Below are 18,363 nucleotides of genomic sequence, written 5' to 3'. Positions count from 1 at the left end.
AGCATTATTACCTGCATTTTACAGATTGAGAAATGCAGAAGCTAAGTGACTGGCTCAAGATAACTGTACCTTTTTAGCCCATTTCATTGGATTTGAATGTGTTGGAAAACTGTAGCTGATCAACTTGCATTTAAATAGCCATTAAGACCAGTTCTTATCAAGCTATTTATGTTGTTGTTGAAATTTACAACATGTATGAGAAGTGAGTCTTTTTTGTGATATATTTTATTGGACCAAATGAATAGTTGGAAGAATTGCTGGACAAGGTTTTTGGACATCAGTAACCTTAATGTGAAAAATGGCATTTTTTACCTCTGAGGCCTGAGAAAGTGTTCTGTGATACCACGCTCCCCCCCAAGACTGCCTATGTTTATCCCAGGCATACAGTTGGTCCAGCAAAATATATCACCCACAAGAATTCTTGCCCCTTTCATGTGTGTCTTGACCATCATGGCAACAACATCACCTCTACACTATCACAGCACTTTTCATCTCTGTAGTGTTGCTACCTATCTTCATGGCAGATGTTATCTTTCCTTGGCTGGTGTAGAGATGAGCTGGTGAATCCAAGTTCCATGCATTTTGTCAAGAGGAGGATGCTGTTAGAATTCACCTTCCCACTCCTTCCTCACCAATGGTTGCATTCCAGAAGTTTGAGTCCCTTTGGACTCTGGCATTGCAGTCACTGAGCAGAATAAGCCCATCTCCCTCTGGAACATCAGGAAAAACTGGTCAAGGTTGGCATAGAATTCCTCCTTGATTTCATTGGTGGCATCAAGAGTTGCAGCATACAGTGATAGTGGCTTATTGGCTCCCTACCAGATTAAGGAGGAGAGTCATGAGTTGCTTATTAATTCTGATAGGGAACTCATTGAGTTAGTTTATGACTTCATTCTTAATGGTAAAACCAATTCTGTGAAGTTAACATTCTCCTTCCTGTTCACCATTCCAGAAGAGAGTATAACCACTGCCTCCTTGGTTTTTGAGCTGTCCATCTCCCATTTACTGGGTCTTGCTCAGTGCAGCAACATCAATATTGTGCTGCTTGAGTTCTTGAGCCATGATTATGGTGCAGTGCTCTGGGTGTTTGCTATTAGGATTGTTCATGAGTGTTCTGATGTTCTAGGTCCCAAAACTGATTGAAGTTGACCATTTCTAGGTCAACAAATCCCATTGAATCCAACACTGAGGATAAATAACCAAAAACTGTTCCTGTAAATTCCCACAAGTCAAATTTCTTCCGTGTGATTACATCCCCATTAAAATGTATTTCCCCACTTCTATTAGCATGTTGGCTAGCCCTGTGGGTTCTGGAAATGTCCCACTCTTACTACATGACAACATTACATAGTAAAGAAAAAAATAGAACCCAAATCCCTTGACTTCTAGTTATGACATGTAACTACAAGACTAACCACCAGCAAGAGCTTCATAGAACAGTGAAGTGGGAAGAGGATTTGCCATTCATTTTTGGATATTTCCAAAAAAGGTCCTGTTGTACAGAATTTATTACTCATCACCATTTAAAATAATGTCACATAGGGGGATTTCCAACTCTTCTTCCTTTTTATTTTTCCTTTTATTTTTATAGTTTGCACAGGGAAACTAAATAAAAATTACACAAATCTAGGCAGAAAACAAGATCATTGACAGAGCTATTAGAACAGGCTGTTTTTTCACTGGATTGAAGGAATGGAGGTTGACATTACCATCAAACAAGTTCCTTATCACAGATCCTACAGTCTGCCCATCTGGCTTCAACCTGCCATGCTGTTAGTGGGCCATGCTGAATAGATCCCGGACAGGGCAAGGTCTGTGTACACCCAGCCTCCACCACTGGGGTCTTTGCAGACTGTAGCTGTGACAAAACACACACCATGTCACATATTGTTCATGACTGCCTGCTGACTCAGTTCAGTGGTGAACTACAGGAAGTGCACATGGTCACTGAGGATGCTCTCACATGGCTCAGCAATTATGCACACGCTGACTGACTGACTGATTGGATTGGACATATGTCTCAATGTTAGACTTTATTTCATATAACTTATTCCCTGGATGATAAGAGTAGAAGAGCTGAGATACGCCAGTTAACATATCTGTGAAATGAGATGTCAGGAACTCTGACCTTTGGAGAACTCTGAATCTAAATCGGATAAGGACTTCACAGCTAATCCTTTTCCTGGTTTTAGTAATAACAAAAGCCTGAAATTTAGGTCAGTTTGAACTTGAACCTAGGTCCAATTCTCAAATTATTACATGTTTTATTTGTGTGCGGGCCGGGAGCGATCCGGGCCCTTTTTCGCGCCACGCTGGCTGTGGCCAGCAGCCCGGGCACGCTGGGTCGGAGAAAACAGGCGACACGCTAGAATTAGGCATGGACGCGTAATGGTTGATTTAAGATTATTTACTTACACCAAAGATGGTCGTGGTGCAGGCAGGAAAACTTGCTTGAGTTGCAGTTACAGATAGAAAAGAAGAGAGGCGGACTAGAGTTCCTTCCCGTGAACATTCTTCTAGCCCATCTGGTTGGAGGCTCTAAACCGCGAGCCCGTTGCGCCAACTGAAGAAAGTACTTGAAGCGAAGAGCTCTGAATAGACTCACATGAAGTTTGCTAGGCTCCGTGGAACTTGTGCGTGCAGGGAAGAGGGATACGTTGAGGATTGCGCTCGGTGATGGGGAGAGGCTAGAGGCTGATCAGACCCCTGTTGCCTGCTTGAAATGCGCTGGGTCCGATAGGCTCCGCAGCGCTTAGCCACTCAAGCTTTTTATACGGCTAGCAAGCCAATCACTAGCTGCCACGTGTGAATAATTTCACGCAAGCCAATAATGGGGCTCGAATTATAATACAAATGGCGGGAACTCTTTGCAAAGTGCATTTCTGTGCTGCAACAAAGAAATGCACCCTGCAAAGAAAGCTACTGGTGGCGGGAATTCTTTTGCACCGGGGTTTTCCTCTGCAGCAGAAAACTCCACCGTGCAAAGAAGCTGCAATTTAGTGGGAACAATTTAGCAGTGCCGAAGAACTCACAAAACAAAAATCACACCCTTGGGTTGTGACAATTTGTAGCTCTAGAAATTTTTACCACTATGTGGATATAAAACAAAATGGAGGAAAAATGAATGACTATCTGTTTGATGGGTTGAGAGGGGCAGGGCAGTCATGTAAGCTTAAGCAAATGAAAGTCATAGATTTCATAGACATAGACATTTGGGCTGGAAGGGACCTCGCAAGATCATCGGGTCCAGCCCCCTGCCCCAGGGGAGGATGTCAGCTAGGGTCAAAGGATCCCAGCAAGATCAGCATCCAAATGTAAAGTCTAAAGTTTCCTGGGTTATATTCACCTCCCATGCCCTGAACAGAAAATATTAAACTTAGTAAGATGGCTTCAAAAGACATGTAGTAAAAGACATCAGAATAGAATAATGAGATATTGTAATGAGTTATTGCAGTAGACAGTTATTGCAGTAGACATTGGTACCTGTTAAATTTTCACAGTTAGCTTAGTACGTAAGTGCTTATCAAATAATTTAACCTCATTTGAATAATGTGATTTTTCTGATTCAAGTGAGAAACAGCATCAAACTATTTTCTAAAATGTCCTGTCCAGAAGGCAGAGCAGAGTGGAAAGTTCTCCCCATTTTCACCCTCACACTATTTGGAGTATGAGGGAAATGTCTGACTGTAAGAAATCTCATGGTGTCTAGGGGCCTCTGTGTTGGAATAGAGGGATGTGGATTTTTTTCAAAGATAAGATCTCAGTTCCTCAAATAACAGTCTATCTTTGGACAACCCCAGGCTTTTGCTTTCAGTAAGGTTTTTTTTTTCCACTGTGATGGTTTTGTGGCTGACATGATGTGGGTGGATGTCCTCTCCAAGTGGTTCTTATCAACTTGAATGCAGAGATATGACTAGCAGCAACCCAGTCACTTCTGGCTACTTTGTCTAGAAGCACTCTCATAATTGTTTGTGAATGTCCACATAAGTCCATCAGCAGCCAGCATGTGACAATTTTAGATTGTACCCTCTGCTGTGGTTTACTTTAATTAGGGTACACTGGGATATTTTTAGTTCTTTATCATGAGATGAATTGGTTCAGAATATATATATATTTCCCCATTAATTTGAGTAAATGGGTAAGCAACAACAATTTTGGAATTAATCCATTCTTACAAAATATTTGCATTGATCATATAAAAGAACTGATTTTGTATATTAAATTCCTGCCTTTGACCATGGTACAGAAAACCAATTTCAAATATGTCATAGGGAATTAAAGGCACTAGTGACAGTCTATAGCGTAGGATATCCATTTGCACACCATCATTTCCTTGTGGATTGTGCAGTAGCTAGCTACCTCCTGAAAATAGTTAAATAGCTAATCTTTGAAACTTATTACAGAGGCCTGGATGCTCAAATGATTGAGTAATCAAACTAAAATCTGTGTTTTCTTCAGTTTATTGCTGTATGACTTAGCAACTAACTAATATGATGTGTAATGACAGATTTAGTGAGTTGTTGTCTTCCATCTGTTCAACAGAATTTTACTGATTCAAAGTCAGATCTCAGTCTCTATGTCTCTGTGTGTACGTATGCTCACGCAAGTATCAACAGAATGACAAAGACTAGATGTTTTATCACCAGGATTTGGACTTAACGGCTTTGTTGGAGAGTGTCCAAGTTCGCCTCTGGTTTTCAGTGTCTTATTTATTCATAACTAATAATATATAGGTAGAATTAAATCTAAAAAATGCTACATTTCAGGTAAGGGATTGAGCCAAAAAGGACCTTAACTGGAACAGCTTTTGATCAGCAGAACTAAGTCTGAATTGCTTGCATTCTGCAAACCCACATTTGAGACAAAGTTATGTGAAACTACACAAGGTAGGCAGAAAACTAACAAGTGCCCTCTAGTTTTTAGAAGCTCATCAGTGGAGCATGGTGAATAGGTGGCTGGCTGTATCCCAATGTTGCCAGTATTTTCTGGCCACCTTTGTGCCATCCTTGGAATGTGGTCTTTACCGCATGTTGTAAAATTAAGTGTCTGTAAATATGTAAATAAGTGTATGTAAATATTGTCGTGTCTGTTTTAAGGTTCAAGAAATATCATGGTTAAACTCCAATCCTATGCCTCAATGCCTTTTTACCCTTAATGCCAAACTATATATGGCAAGAAATTATTGAGAAACACCATCGTCATTCCTGTTTTATTCAGCCGTGAATGTCTTTTTTCTCTTCCCCTTTCATGTGCATTAGACTCACCAGTATTTCCAGCACATATCTGAAGTGGATCACACGAAAGACAGGGTGGCAGTTATTTCCTTCATTCAGTCAGGAAATTCATTTTTGGCATTCTGTACATCTCCATCAAATGGAGTTACGTCTTTTTCCAAGCTAAACTTATTGCTGATATTCACATATGGCAACCTTATGATAATCTCTTAGCATTATTGAAAATACTCTTCAAACAATATAAATCTGTTTGACTTGTAAATTCAACAAATGAAATAATAAATTCCACCCAAATGCTGGAATTGGAAGGGCATGGAAACTGATTTACAGTAAGACTGTTTACACATAGTGTGTTTTGCCAGAAAAGAATAGCAATTGATCATCTTTTGTATTTTCCTTACTTACTGCTGGTTTTTTTCATTTTCATCCAGGCATTAACTATTTAGACAATGTATACTGAGAAGTCCATTAATTTCTTTTGCTCATTCCACTATCTTTCTTTCATTAATATTTCATGTATTAATATTCTTCTATACTTCATCCTCCCATCTTTTTGTAGTCCTTAATTTGGTTTGTTGCCTTCAGTACTCATCTTCATAATTCCATGTTATATCCAGGGGTGGGCAGTTATTTGAGCGGGAGGCCCACTTAGGAAGCCAGCACCTCCCTGAACCCCTCACTTGCAACAGCTTACCAAAACTCCCTTAGTTGCTCTACCCTGTGCACAGCAGGGTGGATGGGATGGGGCCACAGGTGGGTGAGGAGAAGCATCTAGGGGTGGGCGGGTGCAGTCTGAGCTCCCATCAGGGTCTTGGGGCTGTGACAGCATGTGGCTGGGACCTGGGGCAGAGTCGCATTCTGCTCCCTGCATGCCCCCGTGCTGGGCACTGGTTCCGCGGGCAGGGGTGTGCAGGGAGTGGATTGTAGTTCTGCCCCAGGCCCCAGCCCTGTGCTGTCACCACCCTGTGAATCCCGGGGTCTCCATGGAGACGGGCTGAGACCTTCACTGGCAGGGAGTGCAGCCAGGCAGATGAAATGGAGCTGTAGGCAGGCAGGCGAGAAGCAGTGGCTGGGATTGGGCTGGGTGGCCAGGGCCAGGATCTTGGGGAGGGGACAGCACAGGGCTATGGCTCGGGGCAGAACCACAATCCGCTCCCTGCATGCCCCTGCCTGCAGAACCAGTACTTATCACAGGGGTGTGCAGGGAGTGGATTGTGGCTGTGCCCTGGACCCTGGCACTGGCCCTGCACTTTCATTGCCACTTGATTCTGATTTGAACCCCGCCTGCCCATCTTGCTCCTGGATACTGCTCCCCACCCAGCCACAGCCCTATCCCATCCACCTGGCCATGTGCCTTGCCCATGGGGGTCCTGACTGGTTTCTATAGAGACCCTAGGATCATGGGGTTGTGACAATGAGGGGCTGGAGCCTGGGCAGTGGGGCCAGGTCCAGCAGCAGTGGTGGAGACTGGCAGTGACAGCCAGAAGGAGCTGCCACCGCTAGGAAGTAAGTCCAGGTGCTGCGCTGCAACCCCAACTCCACTGCACACCTGGGGGTGGTAGGACTGGCCACATGGGCCATGGCCCAGGCTGCCCCCTGCAACTGGGTTGGGCCGGGCCAAAGATCCCACCATGGACTGGACAAAATTCCTTGGCTGGATCTGGCCCGTGGGCTGTATTTTGCTCACCTCTGTTGTATCCTGTCCTCATACCATCTTTTCATATTCCCAAACTACATCATGTTCCCAAACTGCATGTTCCCAGCTCCATCTTTCTACTTGTGTCTTCTAACGGTTCTCATTTAACATACTTAGAAATTTGATATCTTAGTTTCTTCACCTTCCCAGCAACTGCCATTATTTGTTTCTGAAGAAAAAAAGAGCATTTGAGTGAGTGGAGGAGTTTGATAAAGATGGAATCAGAAAGAGGAGGAGTGTAAATGGGGACAGAGGAGAAGTTAAGAGAGGTGGAATAGAGAGGAGCATGGTGGTCAGGGAGAATAAGACACTGGCGCAGAGAGAGTTTGTCATCTTGCTTTTTGCTTTCCTCTGAAGACCAATCAATAAGCAGGCCAACTAAATGTGAGGCAACTGAAATTCAGATTTGAAGGCTTTAATACCATCATGTAACTGGTGGTGGATATAGGATGTTCTCCTGGTGCCATTCCTTTTGTAATGGCAGGACCTTATAGAAACCACCCCACAGAGTAACTCCTATTGGCTCCAACCTGCTAATTTCAGCTTGGGATAGAGATGCAAAAACTGTGGGATTTCTTGAGTCACTCCCATTATGGCCCAGGTAGATTGGCAAAGGGCTCAGCCTTTACTCACTGGCTTGTACTATTAAGAAATACAAATGTTTAGATAGATGCATATTGAAGCTAAAAGTGACTTAAGTTTATAAAACCAAATTTGTGTAGAAAACTATCTAGTTTGTTCCTTTATTCCTCACTGCTGGTGATTTGCACCTGTATTTCCATTTAAAATAAAATGCTGGTGGTTTTATAAAAAGGTTATTATTTACATTTAACAATAGTTCTTAACCATAATCTTAAATTACAAAGTACCCAAAACGGACGAAAGAGAAACATGTGTGAAAGTTTTTACTTTTAGATTACCATGGGCATTGTATTTTAGAAGAAGACATATTGTGAAGCAGAGAGCCAATTGAAGGATGTTGATGATATTTGTTCTGTTCTTTTCATATTAAAACTCCTTCTGATAATCTTTAATGTATTTCTAAGTCTCCTCATCTCCTATTCAAAACTCATTTAAAAAGCAAAAAATGTCAGACAAGAACAAATGAGTGTTGCCCTGTGTGGTTAGACCAACGCTCATGATCTCAATATTGTGCTGTTAGATAGGAGGGCATGGTATACAATTGCACATGCACGCATACAAAAATCAATTAGGTGCATACATATACATTAGGTGTATGCACACACACTAGGTGCATACACCCCCACCAGGCATGCACACACACGCACTACCAACTCAAGCACATACACATCCAAGATTACTAGCCTAGGCACATGCATAGCTACCACTAATTCAAGCACATACATTCTTTAATGATAACAATTTAAAATCATACACAATACACACATACATACACATATACACACAGGTTAAACATTGACTCAGGTGACAGTATGTGTGTGTTGGTGCCTGTGGTACCTATGCTTGGGGTGCTTGGTAACTAAAGAGCAAGTGGCAGAGATCAGGGGAAACGGCAGTGGGATAAGGCAATAGCAGTGGCAGAGATCAGGAGAAAAGGCAGTGGGGACAAGGCAATAACAGTGGCAGAGATCAGGGGAAAAGGCAGTGGGGATGAGACAATAGCAAAGAAACAGGGGTTTGGAGGCAAAGAGGAGCTCAGGATGGCTGGAGCCACAGGAGCATGGGACAGGTGTTGGAGGTGGTGGTGAGCCAGAAGCAGGAGGGGAGAAATAAGAAAGAATTAGAGGGGTGAGGAGCAGAGATTGGAGCAGGGCTGGAACCGTACTACAGCAAAACCCAACTCAGGGTTCCAAATAACAGTTTTATTAAATGAATGCTGTACTGTACAGCTTGGTTCCTACACACCCTCACACAATGGTAGTAGGAGAAGGAGACTCAGTGGAAGGGTTGGAGTCCAGGTGGGGGAAGAAAAACAGAGTCCAAGTCCTTGCTTGAAGAGAGGGTGGGGGTGATAGCTACCTATCCAGACTGGGAAGGGGTCTTTGATGGTCAGTTGGGGTCTTTCTCTAGCAGGTGTTGTCCAGAGGGGGGTTGCTGGCAGGGCCTCTGGATTGATAGGCAGTGTGACGTGGAGCAGGTCTGGTCCAGGTGAAGATGGCGTCTCAAGGAGTCAGTCTTCATTACCCCTTTTTATGGGGAAGACTACCTGTGATCTCCTATGGAGAGGGCATGTCCAGGCAAAGTCAGTCCTGTTCCAGAGGGTTCCAGATGTTCATACTGAGCATGTGCAGCCTTGGCACAAGGGTGGGTTGGCTGGTTTCTGCAGCAGTCTTTGTCTTCCAAATCTTGAGCCAGGGAGGGTCAATGCAGGGTGATGGTTGGGTCATCGAGTTGATGGTTCGGTCATTCAGAGGGAGCTATTTTTAGACCTACTGCCATTGTCTCTCAAGCACTCTCATGCATCCCCATTCATTCAGGAACCAATTTACATAGGAGGGGTAGGTATGAGTCATAGGTTACAACATCAGGGGGCACAAGATAACATTACTTGACATTACTTTATGGACATAGGCCTAAATTATATAGATTCAATATAAAACAATAATCAATGCAAAAATGATAGTAATACAATATAAAACAGTAAAAATCAATACAAACATAACAGAACACTATTTACAATATAAAATGGGGCTTATTACAAATAATAGTATACAAGAACTTAGCTTACCTAGTATTACTTGTAATCACTTATAAGGGGTAGAGAGGGCAGAGAGAAAGTCAGAAATGATTAGGGGAAGGGGAGGGAATGTATTTTTAAATAAAAAAAAGAAAAACGGGGTTTTGCTACATGAGTGTAAACTGTCCAGGAATAAGCTTAGTCTGAACATTAGAAGAAAGTTTCTAATTATCAAAGCAGTGAGATTCTGGAGTAGTTTTCCAATAAAACTATCAAGGGCAAGCAACCTTAGTCAATTTTCAGGTGAAGTCTGATCCCTTTAAAAATAGATTATATAATGTGGCTGCCTGCGGAATCAAGAGTCACTGATCCAGGAGATCCATTTTAGTCTTCTTGCCTTTGCTCCTATCTCCTTGGCAACATGAAAGGGGATGCCAGCTATTATTTTAGCCTAACCTATACCCTAATTTTCTCTTTTCTTTAACTGACCAAGTATCACTTAGCTCTCTTCCTGTCTCCTATCTCCTATTGGTTCTACTAGACATCTGGGCTAACCACAAGAGGATCTGTCTTCCTGTCTAGGCTTGTCTGTGGTCATACTGCTGTGGTTACAAGCATGCCAAGGTGCTCTGCTATTACTCATAAATATTGAGTCCTTCACAAGTTTTTACTAGATTTTTACTTTAGTTAGCTTTGTAGAGGCAGATGGCTCTTGGCTGGGTAAGTAGTGGGCTTTGAATACCTGGCCATATTGCCACTGGGGTCAATATGGAGAGGGTGACTGTTATCTAGCCATAGTGTTAGAATTTATGTAGTGGCACTGCAGTCATGAACATGACTTGGGCAAGAATACTCTGTTCTCTGAAGAGAGTGTTTGAGTATAGCAATTTACAATTTTAGGCATAAGACAAAGAAACAACAGAAAACTTTGTCTAAGACAACAAAATGAGATGAAGAAACAATAGAAAACTACTTAAGTTAAGACACATCAGAAACTTTGCATAAGTCTTATATAGTCCCTGCAGCCAGGTGTTTAGAAGTTTTCTGGGGCCTGCAGTTCTTGGCAGATGGGTAGAAATCCCTTGTTTTATTGTTGGTTGCTTTTTTTATGGGTGATCTGCACCTCTTCTTCCCCCTTGGTTGGCTTGACAATGGCATGTCCTTTGCCCCTTAGGAAGTTTGTCTGTTAGTTCATTGTGTACCCAGTTTTCACAGGTTTTATCATGTTTCTGGTATGGTGGCACTGTTTACAAGGTGCCTGTTGTCCACTTTGAAATGTAGACCCCTGCTTCCTTAGAGGGGTCTGCTTCATCAGAGTGTCTACTGCCCACTTAAGCAGGGGGGGCAGACTGCTTAGGTAATTTATCCAGCTTCTTTTCCATTGGCCACAGAACTAGGTAAAGGGACAGAAACTTGTACATTTGTCAATGTGACCTTCTCTGTATACAAGTGGGAAAGGTAGTTTCTGTAGTCCTTTTCACTCAGAAGAAAGGAGCCAAAAGAACAGTGAACTCAAATTATGTGGCTCCATGGTTTCTCCTAGTTTTTAATAGGGCAGTTAATGCCCATGATCAGCTGAGCTGTGTTCTCACATGCCCCCTTAGTAAAGGCTGTACTTACCTACTTGAGGTTCCTGGGCCAAGAATGGCAGCATACACCTTTCGGTGGCTACCTGTTCACCAGCTCTAGCATTGCTGACTTGACCCCTAGGTTCAGAGCTCTGTGATGATTAAATTGAAATTCTGTTCAACCCACTGGCTTCAGATACTGATCAAGAGAAAGATGGTATAGTCACCAATTACAAAATACTCCTCCTGAATGAAAGCTCTTGAAAAACATTGTTAAAGGTCACCCTTGGATAAGAAAAGATTGTGACACAAAGCAAAAAAGCCACAATCTACACTTTCTTGACAAGTGTTGGAAATATATTTTTAATTATATCCAGCAATAGTATTTTATTATTTCCTGTGAATGTCTTCATTTTGCATAGTCTTGAATTCTTTGGCAGATGATAAAACCATTTGAAACATTACGCAGTGAAATTTCTTTTTCTTAGCAAATACTTAAAAAGTTCTGGCATGAAAAAGCTCCTGCAAAATGAGAATGAAGTTGGATTTTCTTTCTCCAAAAAGACAGCTGTAACTGATAACGCTCCTCCCAAACTGTGTAAAAAGGAAAAGGGGAGAGAGTTGTGCAACATTGCTAAAGGAAGAGAACATTAATTAATTAAGGCTGTTGTGAATGAGCTGCTAATAAGGAATAATGAGGGGGGAGCAGGTAGAGAGGAAATTACTGTGCTTATGTTTTTCCGCTAAAAAACTACCTCTGTACCCTTTACTGGAGTGAAATGGCAAGCAGTGCAGATACAGCCCTATTTTAGACAGCAAGAAAAGCTTTTGAGAAAGCTTTGCTCAGTTAGGTCCTTTCAACTTTTCCAACAGCACTTGCAGAACATACAATATGTTCAATGGAATTTTGAAATATGATCTGAATCATTTGATTAACAAATAAGTGTACAGGGCATTTTTCCATAGAAATGTTCTCTATGCGACAAATGTAATTCTCTCACCTATAAAACAGTCATACTACCTACGTCATAAAATAATGAGTGTGTTATAAGCAAAATTCTGCAGTCTTTAAACATGCAAAATTCCTAAGATGTAACTGAATAAGGACTTCAAGTTTTTGACTCAGTAAGGATAGTGACTTTGGCACAGGGTATTGGCACAATTCCAGCAATTTCCAAATACTGATCAATTCCCAAGAAATGCCCAAACTGAGATAATTGATATATTATTCTAACTCTTTCACTGTAACTTTTAAAATTGTTTCTAGACATTTAAAATGGATTCTGTTGCATCTAAAGCAGCTTGTGACAGAGAGGTAACTTTTCCTGTGGCTTTAAAGGATGACGAGGCAAGCAAGTAAAGACATAAACTTTCTTCCAGCTTTATAATGAATGTCCTCTATTCCTTTGGTATATGCTTTTCATAAACATTTGAGCCAACAGAGTTTTGTTGGCACAAAATAAACCAGATTTAATATTTACACGTGCCAGTGTTTGAGCTCCTGGAAGTACTTGTGTGCTCATCCAGCAATGCAACAATGTGGCTACATAACCAAACACCACAGCCCAAACTTCAAATATTGTATATTCATAGAGAACTTGTCCTGATTGCTCTCTAAAAGGAAAGTTGGAAAAAAAACATTGACTAATTTCAAATAATGAAAAAATGGCAATCTCCTTGGAAATGATCTATGGCTGAAAAAGAAGCTAATTTAATTAGGTGAATTTTGAATCATCAGTTACAAGCTTATTACTTATATACTCACAAGCTTATATATAGTTGATATATGGATCTCAACATGGTGAACCCAAACAATATGTTAGGCATGTGAAAAATGCTGTGTTCATAATGATTGCTAGAATAAAGCCATGTTTTATTATTGCCATCTGTGCCAGAGCTATGCAAAGTTGTTGGGTGGGGATGGAAATTGGGGTGACAGGGTAGTGACCTGCATGTGGAGAGAGGGTGATTTGGGGGTAAGAGGGAGCAGCAGCCCAATAGTTGCCCATCCACTCACTCACTCCTCTTTCCCCATGCCTCCGCCCCAGGCTCCCCTACCCCTCCTCACCTCTTTTCTCTCCCTCCCCACTCATCTCTTTCCTCTCTGTTCCCAGCTGTCAGTGAAGGGTCAAAGTCCTGGATGATAGCTAGTCTACCTGGGAGCAGTGCCTTCTGGGATACTGGAAGACTGCAAATTGTTGGCTTTATCTCAGGTAAACTCAGAAGTTAATTTTAACTCAAGCTTGGTAGCCCAGCTTGAAGATAATCCTGGCCTGAATTGACATAACTTTAAGATGCCTAAAGGGCACTTAGCACTATTTAATGAATCTTAAAGTGAAATCATTCATGTTTTAAGTACTCTTAACAGCTGAGGACCCAAAACAGACTACGTTTAGTGTTAATCTGTGTGAAGGTCTCCAAGCAAGGTATTCCTCTATGAGGAATAGTATCAATATTGTAAAAGGAAATAGCTAATACAACAGAATAAATGCCTCACCCTGCAGGATTATGACCAAGCACAAGAGTAAAATGAAGAAATTGGCAACACCCGAGGTGTATCTACACAAGACATTTGCTGTGGAGCTGCCTAATTAGCTCTGCAGTAAATGCCTCCATGTCTACATGTTGCACCCCTATTAGGGCTCATGAAACTAATAAACTCTGGAGCAGGCTAGTACTTGTATTTACAACATTGATACAATAATGGTATAAGTACTACTACTACAAGTACTATTTACAAGTACTAGCCTTGTCTGGAGTTTTTTCATGCACAGTAGTACATGTGTAGATGTTGCCTGGCTGGCTAGGGCACAAGGGTGCTTCAGTGTGGGAGCTTCCTGCCATCTAGCCCCATGCTGAAGCACCCTTGTGCCCCAGCCAGCCCCTCCCCAGCACGCTGAGCTCAGTCAGAGCAGCCCTGGCTGCTCGTAGCCAGGCTCAATGTGGGGATTTTCTTTTTGTATTGCAGCAATTCTTCACATAGTATCTGCATGGCACTTTGAGAAGTGTGATCTATCTCTGGAGGAGTGTCCTTGTTGGGTGAAAGCCCTTTTGAGATTTGCGAGGTGGTGATCACAGGTATTCTGTTTAGTGTCAATTAGGTGATATCAGTTGGCATGGCTGCATATTACAGCTTTCTTGGTGTGTTTAGGGTGATTGCTGGTTCTGTGTAGATATGTATGTTGGTCTGTGGATTTATTGTATATGGTGGTTTGTATTTTACCATTCTGGATATTGATCATAGCGTCTAAAAAGGAAATGTTGGTACTGGAGTATTCAAGAGATAGTCTGATGGAGGAGTGATGATGACTGAATTTGTGATGGAAATCAATCAGAGATTGCAGGTTTTTGTCCAAATGATGAAGATGTCATCTATATATCTTAGGTATAGCATAGGTTTTGTGGTGCAGTTCTTGAGAAATTCTTCTCGCAGATGGGGCATAAAAAGGTTGGCATATTGTTGGACCATTTTGGTGCCCATAGCTGTGCCTGTGGTCTGAAGAAAGTGTCAGTTATTGAAAGTGAAGTTGTTGTGTGTGAGGTTGAAGTGTATAAGTTCAATAATATCTTTAGGTCTATACTGTGGGTTGTAATCTTGCTCTGTAGATATTTAAGGTAGGCTTGGATACCATCCTGGTGTATACTAATTCTATGCTAACTAAGTAGCAAACATTAACTAGTTTTCAAAATCAAAGCTGAATGGCCCATCAGTCTTGTACAGTTAGGGCCAGTTTCTGTAGACAACAGTATTCTAGGGAGTGATGTAGCTAGTATTATGTCTGGCTGCCTTTGATTCCACAGTTTGAATGGCCAGATACATATTTAGTACTGGACAGACTGGTAGCAGTCTGGGATAGGGCTCAAACTTTGGAACCATAGCTACTCTGAAAGCATAACACCCAGCATAAGGCTAAACGCATTAATGGGATGGCAGCCTGAAAATGTCATTCCAACTAAATGGAACTACATATAAATGGAACGTCCTAGACAATATTTCAACAATATTAAAAACTTGATATGTTTTTATTCAGTATTTCAAAACTCTAAGTGGTTTTCCTCATGTAGCTTAATGACATATGCATGCAGGTGAAGCATAGACACATTGCACAGAAGGAAAATATGTTTAACACCTCAAATATAGAAATATTATCTCTCAGGTCATTTTACTTCTATGTATGTTTTTGAGAGAGAGGAGGAGAGACATAATTAAGACAGATATTCTTTTTCTAGTGGGAGGAGACTAGATATCATTAATAGCTAAGATAGTTGTACTATCCGGAAGACAAAATAATGAGCCAGAATGGGTCCTATAGGATGTTTTAAATTCCCAAACTTTCTTATTTTCCAAAATGGTTTTTGTGCTAGGCTTCTGGTATGCTGGAAGGTAATGAAGGGATAGAAATGTGGCAGAAGTCAGTGAACAGATTATTCCTGTAGACTACAAACGGCACCTGCCTCACCAGTCTCAGGCTCTGGTCCACACATCACACAGGCTGCATGCCACACACCATGTAGACTTCCTGCACCCCTACCTTTGCCCCTGCCACATGGGCTATAGGCCCTCCTGCCATCACTGCTAAACATACAGCACAAGATCTCCGTCCCCTGTCCCCTTCCCCACCCCCCGCCCCGCCTTGGCATTGCATGGGCAGTGAGCGTACTGGGCCCCCTTCCACCATGCACCAGAAACTCCATTCAACTCAGCAGCAAGGGCAGAAGCAATGGCAGGAGTGGTGTCAGGGTGGGAGCCCACAGGCCACATATTAATCCTTCATAGGCCAGGTGTGGCCTATGGGCCTTCTGGACAGCCCTAATATAGTTTATTCAATTTGCAGCCTAGAAGACAATTAGATAGAAACAAGAAGTAGGCTTGCCATTCAACAATTTCTATTGTTAGATGTTGCAGCTAATAATGGGTCTGCCTCCAGTTTAACTTGCACAGCGGCAGTATTTTAGACTGTGAAGTTGCACTGGGGCATGATCATTGCTAGTTGAATCTTTTAGGGAAGAGGATAGGAGATGCCTTCTCTATCTTTCCCCGCTCCCCTGTCTCCCGAGGATTTATTGTTCTAGAAAGATATGTTATTCAGGACCTGGGTGTTCTGAGGAGGGTATTTGCATTGTTGTGAACATAATGGGATGAGTCTTGTCACTATTTATAATCCTTTCTCCAGCAGATGGAACAGGCTTGTTTTCTCCAACAGATGGACAAGCTTGTAAAAGAGAAGTGCTCACCATCCCAACTGGAGGGTAAAGCTCCAGGATCAACCTTTGTCTCCTGGAAATGAGGAAGAAGCAGCTAAAATGGTGCATATCATGAAGACTAGTGCAACTGATCACTGGATGGATTGTGTAAAGTCATATAAGCCTCCAGTGCCAGATTTAGGCTTAAACTACTTAAGCTATAGTTTAGGGCCTCACAATATGAGGGGCCTCTAAATTAGAAAAAAAAACCTGACTCAACATCAAGTTTTATAATAATCAGTTCATAAATAAAGGAGATATGGGAAAATGAATCTCTAAATATGGACATTTTCATTCTAACATGACAAAAATATACATACATTGGATTATTTTTTATCATATGGGGTCTCTTAAACTGGACATAGTTTAGGGCCTCAGCATGTCATAATCTGGCACTGTAAACCTACTTTTCAAAATAACAAGTTTTTCCAGCAAGTATATGGGTCAGGCATTTCAATTAACCTTTATCGCTAGCAGCAGGTTTAGGACGAGTTTTGTTTACCTTCAATAAACTGTGAGCATAAAAATCCATGTACTTTGCTTAATTTGATTCAATGGATGCAAAAACGTGAAAACAAGGGCATGAGATCTAAGATGCCTGAAAATGTAACCCTCCTGCATAGTTGATGTCCTTTGTCCAAACTGAGATTATTTACATGACATTTTTCTTTGGGAGAATGTAACCAAAGTGTGTAAGAGTGGTAGTGCATGGAATTTAGACTTATTGACTTAAAATTATCCATCTATTAATTGAAATATTAAAAAAAAATTGTAATCTGAAGCACAGTAACATCAGATGCTGCAACTTTATGCTGATGAAACTCATAGTGCCTCTTACAGCTACTGCACCTTTTTGTGAAGCATTTTGCTTATACAGCTACTCCTTGCTTAATGTCATAGTTACATTCTTGAAAAATGTGACTTTAAGTGAAATGATGTTAAGCGAATCCAATTATATCACAGTAGTTACCTACTAGCAGGTGGCGGCCAAAAAAACATTATAACCGAACATTGCGTGACTTTAAACAAGTATGTTCTCTATTAGATCAGCGAAGTAATAATGAAACAACATTAACCAGGACGACGTTAAGTGAGAAGCACCTGCAACTGTTTCCAGACCAAGCAGACCTGAAGTGCTATAACATGTAGAAATACCGATCAATGTGGTGATGAGAAGTTTGAGAAAAAGATGAGAGGAATTCAAACCTAACAATTCTGCTTGTGCTGTAAACTAATTCACTTTTAAAATTCCCTAGAGCTTGAAATTATTGATGTATTACATTCCACTGAAAAACTCCATACTTTTCACAGAGCCAAATCTACTCTAAATGGAATGAAAATGCCTTTATTTAAACACATCTTTCCCAGTTCTGGATCATGGCAGTAGTTTTAAACATTTGCAGCTGTCATATTATGCTTATCACTGAATGTGTAAGTTGAGAGACTGGTCTGCATTAGAGTGGTATCTGAGAAAGCTATGAAATCACAGGAAGAACCTATTACATTCAGAACATTCATGTTTCCTCACTTCAGACCTTGTCATGAGAAATCATGGGCTCATGCGTCTTGCAGCGTCTCAAAGGGCTTTGAGATATTGCAAGAAGCATGTGTGGGAACAAAAAAATGTTTCCCCCACTGCAAATTTGCAGCATGGGGACAAAATTAGGGGGGATATCCAGGGGTCAAAAAATAACCTGGGGGAAAAAACCAACCGGAGGCTTGGGTCCTCGACAGAGACACTCTGGTAGCCAGTCAAAGCATCTCTATGGTTGGCCCTCACGCCGGTGCTGAAGCACACTGCCTGCCCATGCACGGCAGGCAGCATGTCAGCCGCAGGGAGCTGAACCTGGCTCCATGCTGGTAAGTGTGTGGGGGCAGGGGGCTAAAGGAGGGGGGAAGGGGCCATGGGGAGACCCCTGCTGGCCTCTTCCCCTGGACACTCCCTGAGCCCCCTTGATTGCT

The sequence above is a fragment of the Alligator sinensis genome, unplaced genomic scaffold (assembly GCF_000455745.1).
Source record: "Alligator sinensis unplaced genomic scaffold, ASM45574v1 scaffold262_1, whole genome shotgun sequence".
Classification (NCBI taxonomy): domain Eukaryota; kingdom Metazoa; phylum Chordata; order Crocodylia; family Alligatoridae; genus Alligator; species Alligator sinensis.
This window is presented reverse-complemented; position numbering follows the sequence as displayed.